This window comes from Lissotriton helveticus, chromosome 12 (assembly GCF_964261635.1).
Source record: "Lissotriton helveticus chromosome 12, aLisHel1.1, whole genome shotgun sequence".
In the NCBI taxonomy this organism is placed as follows: domain Eukaryota; kingdom Metazoa; phylum Chordata; class Amphibia; order Caudata; family Salamandridae; genus Lissotriton; species Lissotriton helveticus.
In genome coordinates, this window is record NC_136073.1 from 439,615,747 (window position 1) to 439,633,599 (window position 17,853).

Genomic DNA, 17,853 nt, shown 5'->3' on the forward strand with positions numbered 1-17,853 from the left:
TAAAGGCGGGGGAAACCATATTGCGATGGCGGAGAGACTGTCCTTGATAACATGTCGGTGGCGGATGCTCACCCATCATAATGGGGCCCTAACCTCCGATACTTAATGTACAGAATAAAGATCACCAATCTAATACTTAATATCCAACATAAACGATCGAAGGTGATATGGAGAATAGGAGACATTTTGCCTTGAGTTTAGGACAGATAAATAGGTACAAAGGAACGTCCAGAAAAATATATATTATGAAGGGAAAGTAAAAAAATAGTGCATGTAGGATATTATAAACCAGCCCAAATAACCGCATCACAAGCTAACCTGATATGTTTTACCTTCTAAAATCGATCAGGCTACACCTAACTTATGTCACTGGACACTTGATTGAAGCTGTTGGGAGGGGGAACCCCAAGTTCCTGTTGGGTAAAGCTAGTGGTGTTAGGTGCAAATATGTAGGGCTGCAAGTGCTCACTATTCAACTTTTTTCTCTTACAGTTCATTCCATTTCAGACTAAGGTAAGGTATACATCACAGACAGACCTGTCAGGTCCCTGGCATACTTGGATGGCGCGCATTGCCATAAAATGACACCATCCATCTATTCCTAGCTTTTCAGATAACGGTACATTGCATACTAGAACCATGGGCTTTACTTTATCAATTGGAAAAAGAACCCCAAAAACTCAGGCACGTTGAACATTTCACACACAATGTAGTATCATTGCGTAGATATGAACATAAAAACCACTAGTTTCAAACAAAGCTTGCAGTTATGATGCACACTCTCAGAATATTTCCCCCCAGAACTGTACAAGTATGAATGGATGTGCAGTAGGTTACTGGCAGGCTGTTCGTGCACCCTCCACCCCCTTGTTTTCTTGCAAATGGGACCACACAGGAGGAAGGGAAACCAGTTGCTCTAGATTAGGGCTATATTCGAGCCCATAAGCATTAATGACAATTATGATCCACGTTGTGAGTAATCTGACCATCTTGCCAGATCAGTAGACTACAGAATTTTCGTGTTCGGTTTCTTTGTGTTTTTAAAACGTCCCTTTTTAATTATTTTCACTTTAAGTTGTTTTATGTCTTCGTCCTCTGGTTTCACTTCTGGGTTTTGACTTTTCAGTCTTGGTTTTGTTCTCAAGTGTCAACCCAGATTGTAGCTTACTTTTTGGTGGGAATATGGGAAGAGAGGCTTTTCGGGGATCTTGGGGAAAGACCTTTTTACCAGATGAATAAATTAGAGAGATTTCATGTTTGGGTTTTCAGAAATATTGCTTTTCTTAATGCCCCCTTTAATTTGTTTTAAATTTGCATTCTCTGGTGTCACTTCTTCGTTGGACTTTCCAGATATGATTTTAATCTCAAATGCCACCCCAGATTCTTACTTTGAAAATCCGCCATCTGGCATTCAGGAGCTCATGTCACTTGGAGGGATTCATATTGAGCATGGTAACCATCTTACAGGAAGAGTAAAATGTGAAATTTCAAGTTTAGTTTTGCTGTGCTTTCAAAATGTTACTACCTATATCATTAAATAAAGTGGTGTTTGTATAAGTGTGTAGCTCAGTAAATATAAGTATGATTCATTGTTTGCATAAGTGAGCAGGATGACTGCATAAGTAAATAAGATGTGTGCTGGTGTGTAATGTCAATATAGGCGTATAAGTATATTTCATAGTGTTCTATTGATCATTGACAGCATGTATGAATGAATCTATAGATAATTAATTACATTTTTTTGTACATCTAAGAATGACTGAATGGCGTTTTGGATACTTGTATTAGTGTGTCAATGGATTCAAGTATGGTACTCTATATTTTATAGTGAGTGATGAAAGATTATAGTAGTGTATGATGAAGTGTATCTGATTGTCATGTAGATGATGTCATCAGTGATGTCATTTGAGATGTCATCAGTGATGTCATCAGTGATGTCACTGACCATGTCATGAATGATGTAATATGTGACATCATCACCAGTGGATTGCGGGCGCGAGAGTTACAGTTAGTACAACTAACTATAACAGAGGAATTTCAATGGTTTTGTATGAGTGAAATGTCCAGTTAACTATAACATTCCTGAAACCTATGGTTTTTTAAGTGAATTTCTAAGGTTTTTTTAAATGCTAATTCCTAACTATAACCTGCCTGAAACCTATGGTTCTTTCAGTGAATTTCATAGATTATTTAAATGATAATTCCTAACTATAACCTGCTTGAAACCTATGGTTTTTTCAGTGCATTCCAAAGGTTTTTAAAACAACAATTTCTACTTATTATGTTGACCACTTCCCCATATTTTCGACCACAAACCAAATCTGCAATGCTACATACAAAATCAGGCAATAGTTCCACTTACCAACACATTAACATCAACATTCAACTACTGTAAGAACGTCGAACATGTACTACATGAATTACATCGAACTCACACCCATGTATAAAGAGCAATATGTCTTAGATATTGTAATTATATACTTCTGACACCCAACAAAATCACAATACTCAGCGCCACTACCACTACAACCACCCCCATGGACCCCTCCCCTCTACTACCTCAGAGGCAATGCAAAACAGGACAACGGATCTTTCCAAAATAATATATCCCCTCAACAGCACACTAGCTCAATCTACAAAGATGTGGCAACCAAATATATATAAGTGAAAAAACTTGAACATCATCAATGATGTACACAACGCTAAGACTACCGGTGATATACTATACACAATTCACTATAGAAATCAAAAACTTTTCAGTGTGTACATATACCATTGTTACGTGTAGTGTACTGAATAGTGGACGTAACCATATCATCTCAGACACTAGAAAATATTTCGGTCATGAAGCTGTGTTCACCCCCCTCCTTTGAAACAGATGCGGAGTGGGATGGTCCAACGTAAACAACGTCAACGTACGGCTATAAATAATTAGGCTACGCCTTGGGCGTGGTTCACTTCTGCAAAGAGAAGAGACTGCGGCGCAGCGAAGGTCCCCACCCTGCCACGTGGCTGCCGCCATGACCACGTGCCTCCTCAATACAGGCCGATTGCAAACTCAGCGCCACAGCACTGCAGAATTATGTCTGTATCGACTAGTGGTTTCCATCGATACTGCGGAGAGCAGGGTTCACAACTTGAATTCAACTTTGGATCTAAATTTGTCTTCAGTATCTGTGCTGAGAAGTGTCTACAGTCTATTCTGCGGTCAGTAGAGTTGACAACTTGATACCAGTTGAATTCAGCTTTGCATCAACACCACGGAGAGCATTGAATCCAGCCTTGCTTTATTTAAGGCAGAAACAATTGTACTGTGTCCTCAGATTTTGTTTACTGTGCAAAATAGCATTCATCGATCTTTGTGTCGACTACTGCCTTCAATCTACACTGTGTACAAAAGGGTTCTCAACTTCTATTCAGCTTTGCATCAACACTATGGACAGAACTGAATTCAGCCTTGCTTTATTTAAGGCAGACACAATTGTACTGTGTCCTCAGATTCTGTGACAAAATAGCTTGCTTCGAACATTGTGTTGACTACTGCCTTAAATCTACACTGCGTACAACAGGGTTCACAACTTGCATTCAGCTTTCCATCTACACTACGGACAGCATTCAAGATATCCTTGATTTATGTAAGACAAATATTATTTTCTTAAAGGATGCCACAAAAACATTCCTCAATGACTGTAGTGAGTTCTGTTTTAAAATGTACACTGCCTGCGATCAATTGAGTTTACCGCCTGATATTAGTGCCGCATAACCACTACAGACAGCATTAAATTCAGCCTCGATTTATTTAAAACAGAGAAAAAAATAGTGCTGTTGCACTGTTAGTATGTGCAAACACCTTCAATAGCTGCATCATGTGAACTATGATAACAAACAATGTACAAGTTTGTACCAAAATGTACCGCCACCACCAGCAATACCAAGTACCTCTGGGGTATCATCCTCAACATCTCCACCAGACATACGTCCCCAATTTGTGAAAGTTGCAATGCACTGCGTAAAGAGGAATTTCGTAATTTGTTATGAGGAGCAATCAGTACACATAGTTTTCACAGCAATTGATAACCATCGATGCTAGTTCCCCCCCCCCTCAAAGTTCATATACTCCAGTATGCAAAAGTGAATGATTTCAGTGCAGCCTGTTCAGACCACGCATCATCACAGGGTGAGCACACGATAAACACCAGAAGTACCACTAACTCAGTACACCATAAATAATCGCCACGTGCCCTAGTTAAGGCAAAATTCAATAGTCAAAACACATTTTTACTAGTGCGGTCTGCCTGAACCACGCATCATCACAGGGTCCACACAATCCACCCCTACATCAGTCCACCACAACTCATGAACTCTTTATGATAGAATCTTCTGTGTATTATTTCACATACAATGCTCCTACCTTTGTACAACAGAAGTCATAAACTGTTTATGATTAAATATCTATTTATGATATCATGATTACTATTCTACTTCTTACCAACAACAGCGTATTAAAATGGAGTCGAGCACATGTGCCCGTACCCACTTCAACTATCTATCTGTGTCTGTGTATTTAATATGTTTGTAAAATGCTGCTCCTCCGCCTTACCCTCAACATTCTATTTGGAATAACTTTTGTGTTGATTGATGAATCTTCTTGAAATTTTCCAAACTTTTGGCCAGCTCAGTTCTGCTCCTTCCTTGAAAGTTTGGGAGTGATCGGTGAAGTGGGGGGCGAGAACAAAGGTGGGTCTCAAAACATGTTTTCCCCATGCAATTTCCCATGGGATCTTTACCAGGGCTACAGCCCGAACGGAATGACTGCAAATTTGGCAGAGAGGTAGCCCTCAGTTCCGACTTGTGCCTTTCGCTTATCTGGTGTCAATCTGTTCAGTAGTTTCTTTGAAAATAATGGTTAAAATCATTTATATATATATCTATGGGAGCGGTGGATCCGCGGATTGTGCGAGGATTGGCCTCGTAGGATAGGCTCATCGTCCCGATCACGCACTCAATTCTAACTGGCTGTCAAGCGGTTGTAAACATTCTAAACCAGTAACTGTTGACAGCCATTTTGTCAGGCCATCCCACTCCATTTACGCTTCCAGGAAAACATAACAACAAAACATTGCCCAGATTTAATTGTAGTGATTTCTTAGTTCCAGGTCTAGTTGTCAGAACTGCAACCACACACTCCCTCATGGCTGGTATACACCCACACCAGACCTATCCAGCACTGCGTCACAACACACGTGACCCTACCTATAAAAAAGATGGGGCACACGTACTCTCCGCCATTTTAGAGCTGCTCCCATCCCAAGCGCTGTGATGGCTCGTCCTAGTGATTCAAACGCCTCATGTAGACCCAAACAACCGAGTAAGGGGGCACACTACTACGTGTGTGGCCTCTTTGGTCACTGAGTTAGTGGTATCAGAAGCACTGAGCGGGTGAAGAACCTGTGATGATGATGAGAGCACGAGTATGTACATAGGCTTGATGTATATCTCAAAAATACATGCTTTGTTTTTTTTCAGCTGCGAAATGCGCAGATCCTACGCGCATCCAGTGACTTTTTTAAAAAAAACACATATATTTTCTTCCTATTTTGCCCTACGGGTCCTTATGGGACCCCCTGAGCAGGCCTAGGGGGTCAGGGTGTGTCTACCCTGCCCCTGTTCACGTTTTGCACACATATTTCACAGACTTCTTCACCCTTTCTTCTACCAAGGCTCAAAAAGGCTGCCAACAGTTCCTGGTTTTGAATGTTTACAACCGCTTGACAGTCAATTAGAATCGAGCGCGTGATCGGGACGATGCGCTTATCCTACGAGGCCAATCCTCACATAATCCGCGGATCCTCCGCGCCCATAGATATATAAATGACTTTAACCGTAATTTTCAAATAAACTACTGAACAGATTGACACCAGATAAGCGGAAGGCACAAGTCGGAACTGAGGACTACCTCTCTGCCAAATTTGGTGTAATCCATTTATCCGTTCGGGCTGTAGCCGTGGCTAAAGATCCTATGGGAAATTGCATGGGGAAAACACATTTTGGGACCGCATTTTTTCTCAGCCCCCGCTTCACCAATCACCCCCAAATTCTCAGGGAAGGAGCGGAACTGAGCTGGCCAAAAGTTTGGAGAATTTCAAGAAGATTCATCAATCGACGCCAAAGTTATTCCAAATAGAATGTTGCGGTTTTCCTAAGGAAAATAGGTCCTAACTATAACTACCTACTGGCGAGCGCCAGTAGGTAATTATTGTAGATGGATCAATAATAGAGCAATCTAGATCAATGAGTAGTGAAATGACATTGGTGGGTCCCGAAAGTCCAAGTATTAAATAAAAATGCCTGTAAATTAGTGTGTTTATCTTGTCACATTTGCTGTCCTTCAAAGACCGAGGTCAAATGTCAGGCCTGATTATGAGTTGCTCGTAATATTCTGTTCCCATGCGTTAACCCCAGTTTATGCATGAGTCAGAATTATGAGTTTGAACGTATTTAATAAATCCGATCTTAGTTGGACGTGTTAAATAAATCAACAGTTGTTAAATTTCAGCAGTTAAGACCTGCCAAAATTTGACAGGAAAAAGTGTACAGTTACCGTATCATGCTGATTTTGGCACGCTAAACACGAAAATCTGCATGTTATTGCCCACATACTCACAATAGACCATTATTTATTGCATCAGATAAATAAAATACCCTGTGGTATCATTATTTATCAGGAGCCATAAATGACACCTAGAAATCAGGCCCATGGTCGTCTGCTGCTAATGTTTTACACAGGGACTGGTGTTTAAAAACTCCTCTTGGTTGGAGAAAGAAAAGTTAACTATGTGACAATCTTGCTGGGGTACAGGAAGTATAAAAGGGAAGTGAGGACACAGGGAACCGGCAGGGATGTGGGGGCCTTGAAGGCTCCCCTGTGGTCCCAAACGGAGAGGGCAGGTCCCGGGAATGTCATCCCCGGGTCCAAATTCGGCCGTGCGTGGCCCCCCTCCTTTGTTTTATCATTTTATTTTTTTTAAATAAAGGGCAACATATGGAGGATGGGGTCCTCAAGGCCAAAATGCAGCCAGGTAAGGGGGGCCATGTGCCCCCTCCCTTGATTTATAAAAAAATATATAAAAAATAAATAAAAGACAGGCCCTGGGGGCGGGCGTCACTGGAGCCAAAATTGCCCCAGGGAAGGGGGGGCCACATGGCCCCTTCCTTTAATTGAAAAATAAATGTTTTTTTTTTTTTTTTAAAGAAACGTCTGGCCCTGGGAGTGGGGGCCCCGTGGCCATGATCAGCCCAGGGAGAGGGGCCACATGGCCCCCCTCCCCATTCTAAAAATGCCTGGCCCCAGGAAATGGGGTCCCTGAGATCAAATGCAGCCCAGGGAAGGGGGGCCAAATGTCCCCCCCCCTTCCTTTATAATTTAAAAATAGAAAATGCTACTGGCAAGATGCTGGAGGCCCTGCACCCTTTCTGCAGCACTCTGCAATCACACCTCCTGGCACGCTTCTGGTTGGGGGATGAAGTCCCCTTGGCTGCTGAGGGTCTTTAGGGGCCAACAAGACCTCCTGTTACTTACCGTATGTCCCACATACCTGGATTGTTGAGAGAGTGGTCAGAGGCCATGCCCCCTTTATCTATCAGTCTGCAAACTAACCTCTTGGCTCACTTATGGTGGGGGGATAGCATCCCATTGCCTTCTGAGGGCCTCAGGACTAAAGTGGACTTCTTCCCCCAACCAGTAGTACGCAAGGAGTTGCATTTGCAGAGTGGTGAAGAAAGGAGGCATGGCCTCCAACAACCTCTCAACAATCCTGCTGTGTGGGACTTACTGGATGTAACAGGTGGGGTAGTTGACCCCCAAGGACCTTCTAGAGCCAAGGGAACTTCATCCCCAACCAGTAGGGTGCCAAGAGGCATGTTTGCAGAGTGATAGAGAAAGGGGTGTGGCCTAAAAAATCCTCTCAGCAATCGGGCTGTGTGGGACTTACTGGAGGTAACAGGAGGGCTTGTTCGCCCCCAAAGACCCTCTGGAGCCAATGGGACTCCATCCCTCAACCATCAGTGCGCCAGCAGGCTCGTTTGCAGAGTTGTGGAGAAAGTAGGCATGGCTTCCGAAGACCTCTCAGCAATTCCACTGTGTGGGACTTACTGGAGGTAATGGGAGTGGGTCTGAGTTATAGTTAGCTCAGCTAACTATAACTGCTGAATTTCACTGGTGTTGTACGATTGAAACCTGAGCCTAACTTTAACGTCCCTGTAACCTCTGGTTTTATCATTAAATATATATAGAGACTTACTGTGAAATATATATGAATGTGTATATTGTACAATAAAAATACAACAATGGCATACATTTTTTAACCAACTCTGTAACTCCTTAGGAGATTTTATTGTATGATTGACGCAGTTCCACATATGCAGCATAACTCAAAAGAAATGGTGTGGGTTATTTGTGGATGTTTAATAGTAACTCATCAAAGCACAGGTTTAAGGCTTTTATGGATGAAATAAAACAATAACCCATTAGTCTTGGATGACGAATTGCATTAGTTTTTTATGATGAATTACAGTAACAGTAAACCTGCATCCTGCACGATTGCACATGCACAAAAGGCAGCTTCTCCCACTGATCTGTGGTGTGGGGATATACTTGAGACCTGGCTTTTGGAGGAGTAGTGCTTACTTTTTGGATATTTCCAGAGTTCTCTCTGGGCAGAAGAGAGGTTAACAGCACAAATGCACCCCAACATATGGGTGTCTATGTTTTTGTGCCACGCAGAGAAGTTGTGGTAATCTCTTTGTATACTATTTAATAGGTTCATGACAGTGGCCAACCAGGTTCTCATTTGTGTGCCAGAAGCATCAATACAAATAAGTCAATGTCTCTCTGGGAATTTTCAAGCACTAGCTTGGCCTGGGTGTCCTTCCGATTAAAAAACAGTGCTTCGGTCCCCTTCTGAAAAATATAAATGTGCTTCATACACAAATAAAGCCAAATCCACCACCTCAGATTCTAGCTCATTTTCTCTAACTAGGTCCCATAATTTCAGAGCTGATATTGATGGTGCAAACATTACATACATAAATCACAGATGGCAATGTAAGTCTTACTTCAATAATACAACGGGCCATCCACTATATTTTGTGCACATACATATTACAATTGGTTGTTGTACAAACATTTTGAACGTGATTATTACAACAGTTCAAATTTACAACTGAAGATGAACATCTGTTCATTTGATAAACGTGCAGTATTTCGATTTTTCAGCCATTCATTTTTACGTGAGCCATACTAGCATTATCGACCTTTATTTTAAAAGTAAGCATTTAAAAAAATGTTCCACTTTGGTGTAACATTTCCCGAATACATAGTGAGGTTTCCTAGCTCTCCGTTTCCTTAAGTCCATAGTGATTTCGTGAGGAATTAACACATATGTTCAGGTTACAAAAAGAAAAAATTTCAGAAATCAATTTTTTAAGAAGATACACAATGAATGACGCTAGCATTCATGGACTTTGCACAATACATTGTATTTTTCTCTTCCCTGTCAGTAACGGCGTTTAGAAAACGCATAGTTTATTTATAATGTTTTCAATGGTGTGGTGGTTGCCCCGGAAAATATTTACTCTTAAGTCCTGCCTAATATGTTTTTAGTGGTCCCTTTTTTTCAAGCCATTTACTGTCTGGAGGGTAAGTAGCCTGACACTGTTCATCAAGTGCAAATAAATGTGAAATAGGCTCCTCAGCTCAAGTGGAATGGACTGCGTGGTGGTAAAGTGAGGCGGGCGGGAGCAGGTGCCTAGGGAGATGGGAAAAGACAGCGGCCGATCCTGAAATCCGGTGGCTGGTAAAATAACACTCCCCGTGATTTATCAAAGAGCTCTTGGAAGTACTTCTGAACCACTAATAGGCACGAGGAGTGTCTTTGGTGGCAGCGGGAGTGTGGCGTCGCTGACTGATGAGGAGGATAAAAAGCTTGACCTTACAGAAGTGTCTACTAGCAAGGAGCGACAAATCTCTTCAGATGGCTTCAGATGTGGCTGCGTGCAGGAGTGCGCGCGCGACAGAACAGAGGCAGCAAGGGGAGCACAGCTTTGCGGCTGAGCGAGCAACCCGCCAGTGCGTTTTTTAGCCTATTTTTAGTGAAAAACGCTGTTTAGAAAAAACCTGTGCAACGACCACTCAAGAGGCAAATGCGTACTTAACGCTTGTGAGGAGACCAGTAAATATAATGCCACGCGATTTTCTGATGACAGCTTAATTAACTACTTATACCGTGCTGAACCTTCATCAGCCTAACCATTAAAATCGGCGGATTGTAACGCACACTAAACTAAAATTGTTTGACAATTTGCGTACAGTAATAACGCCTTCATGAGGCAAGTTCAAGGTAGGAGACATGTTTTTATTTCCCCTCACATTTTACTCATTGCATCAGTTAATCAATGTACAGCGCACATCCAACGCGCGATTTATTTGAATAGAACTGTATAGACATAGGGTTTCGTGCTGAAAATCCTATGCTAGACAGCACGCACACACTATGGTGCAAAGATACAAGTGCAATTACCAGCCAGTGTTGAAGAGAGCTAGAGAAGGGGGAAGGAGCAACAGCAAGACATTTTTGGAAAATATGGTTCTGCACTGTTCTATCCCCGTAGCGTAAAAAACGGTTGCTCTATTTTTTGTGAATCTGACCCCTAGGTTTAGTGCCTAGAGACAAACCAGGTTACAGAGTACCAAATATGTATGATATTTACTATTACAATGCATTGACAGCTGACCAAATTTTTGCCCTCAGTAATGGTTTCATTATTTATGTATGTCAAAGTATGTATGACACGTGGTAAAAAACATTTCTCACAATCTGCTCTATAGAGAAACTCTTAGGAATATGTATATGTCTTTGTGACGACAACTAAGAAGGTAGCCTAGGTACTACATAGCTGTTCTCCAGAAAGAAATCTCTAATCTTGTGTTTCTGAAAAATAATCAACATATATTGGCAATTCTAGAGGCAATAAAAAAACAAATCTGAAGCCAACACTGACAACCCGTTCCAACATTCAGAGAGTCCGATTCACACATTATTTAATGTAAGTAAATTATACCAACCTGTGCCTTTTTGTGGTATATCAATTGACACATTGAACAGATGGAAAAGTATTTCTTTGAAGTACAGGGATAAATACCTTTCTGGGATGGCAAATACATTTTATAATGGTTTTGGGGAAGGGTCTGTTCTTGGGGAAAACTTGTTTCTCCTTAGTGAAAAAAGAAAAAGATATGTGCTTTTGTACATTTCTGCCATGCATTGTCCTGGCCAAATTGTACTTGTTTGGTCGGTCTCCCGACCCCTTGGTTCCAAGCCGGTTGTCCCCGTCCCCTGGAGCGACCCCAGGGGCAACCTCTCCCTCTTTGGTCTTTCCATGAGTCCTGCTCTAAAAAATCAGGTTGATATTCTTGACGAGTCCCACTTGTACTCGGTTGGTCACTCTCTGAACCACTACTGACAGAGGAGTTAGAGAAAGTGGTGTACCTTCTATAACCTCCTCTGCCCCTAGTGGAATACCTCCCCTGTGATTCTTGGTTGTAGTAGCCCTCTGCAAGGTAAGGATAAACAGTTTTCTTGTCAAAGAATTTTAAATCCTTGGCAAGTTTATCCAATTTCGTACTCTGGGTAAATGTATCAAAATCTTTCAGCGTCCTCTCTAACCGCTCCAAAGCCTCTTTGGCATTAGTCAGTGCTTTATCGTCCACAATCTCCCGCCTCAGGTCCCCAATCTCTTTTATTAGTCGTTCTACTTCTTCAACAGCAGTTTCCACCCCAAGCACCATCCAGTGCCTGGAGCATGTGTTGGAAATGAAACTGTAGTTGCCCTTAAATTTTGGATTATCCACAAATATTGCTGGCTCGTTACGAACCTGCAACCCTACAGGAATGATGTTAGACTGCAAGTATTGTGTAAGAACATGACCATGTAGCCTGGTCCTGATGAGTTTCTTCTCAAGCCGTTCAAGCTTATTCACTTTGTCATTCAGGGTTATGTCAATAATGGGGGTCGTACGGCCTAAGAACACCCCACTACCCTGAGTTGTTAGTAATTTATTGATGTACTCCTCACTATATTCCAACATTTCCTTTTCTGACATATCCAAACCAATCAATCATGTCAGTAGTGGTTCAGAGAGTGACCAACCGAGTACAAGTGGGACTCGTCAAGAATATCAACCTGATTTTTTAGAGCAGGACTCATGGAAAGACCAAAGAGGGAGAGGTTGCCCCTGGGGTCGCTCCAGGGGACGGGGACAACCGGCTTGGAACCAAGGGGTCGGGAGACCGACCAAACAAGTACAATTTGGCCAGGAGGTACACGGGGACATACAGACCCGGAAACAACATTACAGGTGGTAATTCCACCCAATGGTACCAGATCAGATCCGAAAGTGGACTTTGGAACCACTTTAGAAGTGACTCCACCTGTGGGTATAGGATCTGATAATCCCCTGATCAACCTTTCTGATTATGAACTGACGACATACGAACAACAGATACTGGGTAAAGGCCTCTCTTTTGTGCCTAATAGTTTACCAAACACTTTTAATCTTAAGATTCAACTCCATCAGTTTTTCCGTAAAGTGAGGCTAAAACATTTCTTTACTAAGGTACCACATCAGCCAATCTTCAGTAATACTGGATTGCGCCCCCCTCTACTTTCACTCCACCTGCCCATATGATGCCTCAGAAGGTGTTGGTATTTGAACAGGTAGTCATGAGGGATGTTAATAAAACTCTGAATGAGAGAAAGTATGTAAAATACAATGTATCAAGGCACGAACGGAAGGCCCTAGAATCTTTGAAGAAGAACACCAATATCGTGATAAAACCCGCCGATAAAGGGGGGGGGGTCGATAGTTGTACAGAATAGGGAAGATTACAAATCAGAAATTTGCTCCCAATTGTCAATTGAAGGGAATTATAAAAAACTTACTACAGACCCTACGGGGGAGATTGCCACCTCAATCAAGACAATTACTGAGAAGGCGCTTGCAGATGGATACATTACGAAACATGAATGTGAGTTTCTTAACAATTCTCACCCCAGACTACCAACCATATATAATGAAATGAAATGAAGAGGGATTTTGTTGAGCGCGGCTGCTGCCATAAGGCGTCCAGGCGCTAAGAAGAAGGATAGTGCCTCATGAGGTCACAGCTTAAAGAGGAGTTTAATTGGCGAAGAGGAAGGTTTTAAGCTGTTTCCGGAAGGACGACAGGTTGGGATTGGATCTTAAGTGTATAGGGAATGAGTTCCATAACTTGGCCGCGTTGAACGTGAAGGATCTTCCTCCTGCTCTTGACCTTTTGATACGGGGGACTGCCGCCAAGAAATCTTGAGTGGAGCGAAGCTGCCTGTTGGGGCCATAAGGGGAGAGAAGGGAGTGGTTGATCTTGGGTCCGGTTCTCCAGAAGGCTTGATGGGACACACACATAGCCTTGAATTTTATTCTCTCCCTAACTGGAGCCAGTGTAGGGTTCTCAGTCCAGTTTCTATTGAGGTTCTGCGTGGGATCTGAAGCAGCGTGCCTGCAGCACAGTTCTGGGCTCGCTGGAGTTTTTGCAACACGTATTCAGGTGCCCCCATGTATAGGGCATTACTGAAATCGAGTCGGGATTGTATTAGACCCTGTATCACGATCTGTTTTGCTTCAAAAGGGAGGACTGGGAGGATTTTTTGAGCATCCTGATAAGGCCAAAAGAGGTTGCAGATGTTTTGGTAGCTTGGGTGTTGAGAGTTAGGGATTTATCCAACCAGATCCCTAGGCTTTTGATATTGTCTTTCTGGGTCGGTCGAGCGCCCAAGCTGATGGGCCAAAGATGATCGAAGGTCGGCAGCACTGGGGGACCGAGTAACATAAGCTCGGTTTTGTCCCTGTTGAGTTTGAGGGCGGAAGTAGTCATCCATGCCCTTACCTCCTCCATGCATGCCGCTATGTTGGTCTGTGTGGGTACGCTGTTCTTCTGTGCAAGGGATACCACTAACTGAGTATCGTCCGCGTATGAAATGATCTTGATATCATATGGGCGGACGATCTCAGCCAGCGGCTCCATGTACACATTGAACAGCGTGGGGCTTAGTGACGAGCCCTGTGGTACCCCGCAGTTCAGTGGCCTGCTAGCGGAGGAGGAGTCTCCCTCAAAGACTTGGAACGTCCTTCCGCTCAAAAAGGATCTCAGCCAGGTCAGAGCATCCCCGGACACTCCCAGATTGGAAAGTCGACACAGCAGAGTTTTATGGCAAACCGTGTCGAATGCGGCACTCAGATCGAGGAGGATCACTGCCACTGATCCTCCTCGGTCCAGAATCTGCCTGGCTTCTTCTGTTACTGCTAGGAGGGCCGTTTCCGTTCCATGTTTGGGACGGAACCCTGTCTGCGATGTATCGAGTAGATGGTTAGTCTCGAGGAATCTGGATAGGTGGAGGTTGATATGCTTCTCCAGTATCTTACTCGCCCAAGGCAGCAGGGAGATGGGGCGGTAGATGTTGAGGTTATTAGGGTCCAGGTTGGGCTTTTTCAGGAGTGCTCTCACCATAGCTTTCTTCCAGCCAGGTGGAACCGTACTCTTTATTATGGTGTTGTTGAGTAACTCCATGAGGGTGGGGAGAATAACTTGGCTGGCCTCAACCATGGTGCGGGAAGGAGCTGGGTCACAGGGGATCCCGATTTTACTTGAAGTGATAGGTTTTCCAGGGTCTCTAGGTCTAGCAGAGGGAAGTGGTTCAGAGTTTCTCGAGGAGAGATCTCTACCTCCCTAGGGGGCTGGGGAGCAGTGGGTGGGTCTGTGATTGAGTTTGCGAATGTTACGTAGATTTTATTTATTTTCTGAAAAAAGAATTCGGCTAGGTCGTTACAACGTGCGGTGGGATTGTCGTTGGGGCTATAGGTGGGGGGAACTTGGTTAGGCGCTTAACTATTTGGTAGATCTCGCTTGGTTTTGACCTGGCTCTGGTTATTTGTTTGTTATAATATCTTGATTGCGATTTTTTTATTTCAAGTTTGTAGGCTTTGATGGCTGCCCTGTAAACAGCTTTGTCTATGGTGGCATATTCCAGACGCCACTTCCTTTCGAGCCTTTTGCAGTGGTGCTTTTTTGTTCTGAGCTCCTCTGAGTACCATGGGACAGTGACCCGTGGTCTTTTTAGGTTGACTTCATGAATGGGTAGTATAGAGTCAAGAGATTTCTGAATCCAGTTGTCAAAGTTCAGGCTGTCTGAGGGGGGATCTTGTGCGAGAGAGGGTCTAGAATCTGCCAGGGAGCTGGACCATAGTTCTAGTGGGATTTTGGACCAATTCCTCATTTTTCGCAGAGTCGGAGTACCTCGAACTGGTTTGTAGGTGGACCAGGTGAGGGGAAATAAGAAATGGTCGGTCCAAGGTAGACGAATAGTGGGGGCTACCTTGAGCTCGGTGGAGTTGCTGAACACAGGGTCGAGCAAGTCCCCCTTGATGTGCGTAGGGGCTTGGACTATTTGCTCTAGCTGAACTGCGGCCAGGCTCGCGGTTAGCTCGTTTGCTGTGTTATCTGAGCTGTCGTCAAAGTGGATGTTAAAGTCACCCAGCAGCGTAAAGTTGGAGGGGGAGGTAACATGCTCTGCTGCTATTGATGGCAATAAAGTGTGGAATTGGTTCAGAGGACCAGAGGGTCAATATAGAAGGATTCCTGTGAAGCGTTGTTGGGGGTGGGTTTTAGGGAGAAGGACAGACTTTCACAGTCGGGGACGGTGGTTGGGGTGCAATGACACTGGTATAGATCTTTAAAGATAATTGCAAGTCCCCCGCCTTTCCCCTGTGCCCGGTCTCTGCGTATGATCTGATAGCCCGGGGGGAGTGCTTTTATCAAGTCAGGGTCGGAGTCGGGAGTTAGCCAAGTTTCGATTAAGAAGAGTGCATCTGGCGCAAGTTCTTCTAGTAGTAGTGAGATTTCCGTGCTGTGCTTTGACAGAGATCTACAGTTTAGGAGAAACATTGCAAAGTCCTGGCGGTCAGTTCTTTCCTCAGCAGTATTAAGCCTCGTCTTGCAGTGTGGGCAGAGGGTAGGTAGGTCAGAAGGGTGGTATGGGTGGCAACAGCTATTTCCTAGAGGGGGCCTTAGTTTGTAGAGGGAGCTTGAATTATATACCTTCCTTGGTGTTTTGGGTGGAGGACCAGGAGTTGTGGCCACTTGCCCCGGTCGGTCATACACTTCCGAAGGTGCACAAATGCCTTCATAATCCCCGGGGAGACCGATTATATCGGGTTGTGGCTCGTTGTTGGAGCCACTCTGCAAATTTATTGATATATTCATAAAGCCTATAGCTGAAGAAACTACATGCTATCTGCGGGACACTATGCAGGCCATCAAGTTGGTTGATGGTCTACTTTTTGATCAAGAAAGAGATCTGTTGGTTACCATGGACATAACGTCCTTATACACCAACATTTCCCAAGAAGCAGCACTTGATGTTATTAACAAAGTTCTGCACGAAAGACCCAGACCTCATAAAGTACCTTCTAGTTTTTTAATAGATCTCCTAGAGATTGTGAAACATTTCTTTTATTTCCATGGAGACTATTATGTGCAGACTAATGGTGTAGCGATGGGGGCAAGTTTTGCCCCCGATCTAGCTATAATCTATATGGACGCCTATGAACATGAACATGTACTTGATAAAGCCAATCCATTTTTTGATAATATCAAATGATGGCGTCGATATATCGACGATGTCCTGGTGGTGTGGAGTGGTAGTATTAACCAACTTACATCGTTCCACACTTGGTTGAACAACAGGAACAAGGACATACAGTTTTCTCTGGAATATAATAATAAGAGGATACATTTTTTGGACATCACTATTGAAGAAGACCATGGTATTTTGCAAACTACCTTATATAGAAAACCTGTTGAAAGAAATACTCTTTTACGGTATTCGAGTCATCATCCTCGCAACCTCAGGGATAACCTCCCTTATGGACAATTCCTGAGGTTGCGGAGGAATTGTAGTAGGAAAATTGACTTCTTTGCAGAATCTGCAGTATTGATGCAACGACTTTTAGACAGAGGGTATCCGAAGATTCTCCTCAAAAAGGCAAGGAAGAGGGCATCGTTCTGTCATAGGGACTTCCTGTTGGAGCCTGGACAGGAAAAACCAGAGGAAAGGGAACGCATCACCTGTGTCACTACATTTAATACACGTAGCACAGAGATTAAGAACATAATCAATGAACATTGGCTCATAGTGGCTGATGAAATAGGAATAGTGGACCCGCCTATGCATGCTTTTCGGAAAGGTAGAAGTGTTAGGGACTTTGTGGTTCATTCCCTACTGCCTAAGAAAAATATGGACAATCAGTCAACCTTATGGACCATGCCCCCAGTGTTGGGCCATCATAGGTGTGTGGCGTGTAAGGCTTGTGACATGACGATGGAACTGAAAACATTCACATATAAAGACTATAAGCATGTCCTTCAACTTCATAGTAATTGCAACTCCATGGGGGTCATCTATGCAATGCTCTGCCCCTGTGGTTTTATGTATATCGGACAAACAATACAGAGAGTCAAAGTACGTATCCTACAGCACTGTAGTAGAGTATGATGCAAAGTAGAAGGTGCTCCTTTGGTGGTCCATTTTGTGAAATTCAACCATCCCCCGGAAAGTTTGAAATGGTGGGTGGTGGAGAAAGTTACTAGGAACCCACGGGGTGGTAGCTTTACAAATACCCTGAGCATACGTGAATGCAAGTGGATACACTATTTCGAAACGGTCAGCAGAGGTCTAAATGAATATGAGGAGGTGAATAGA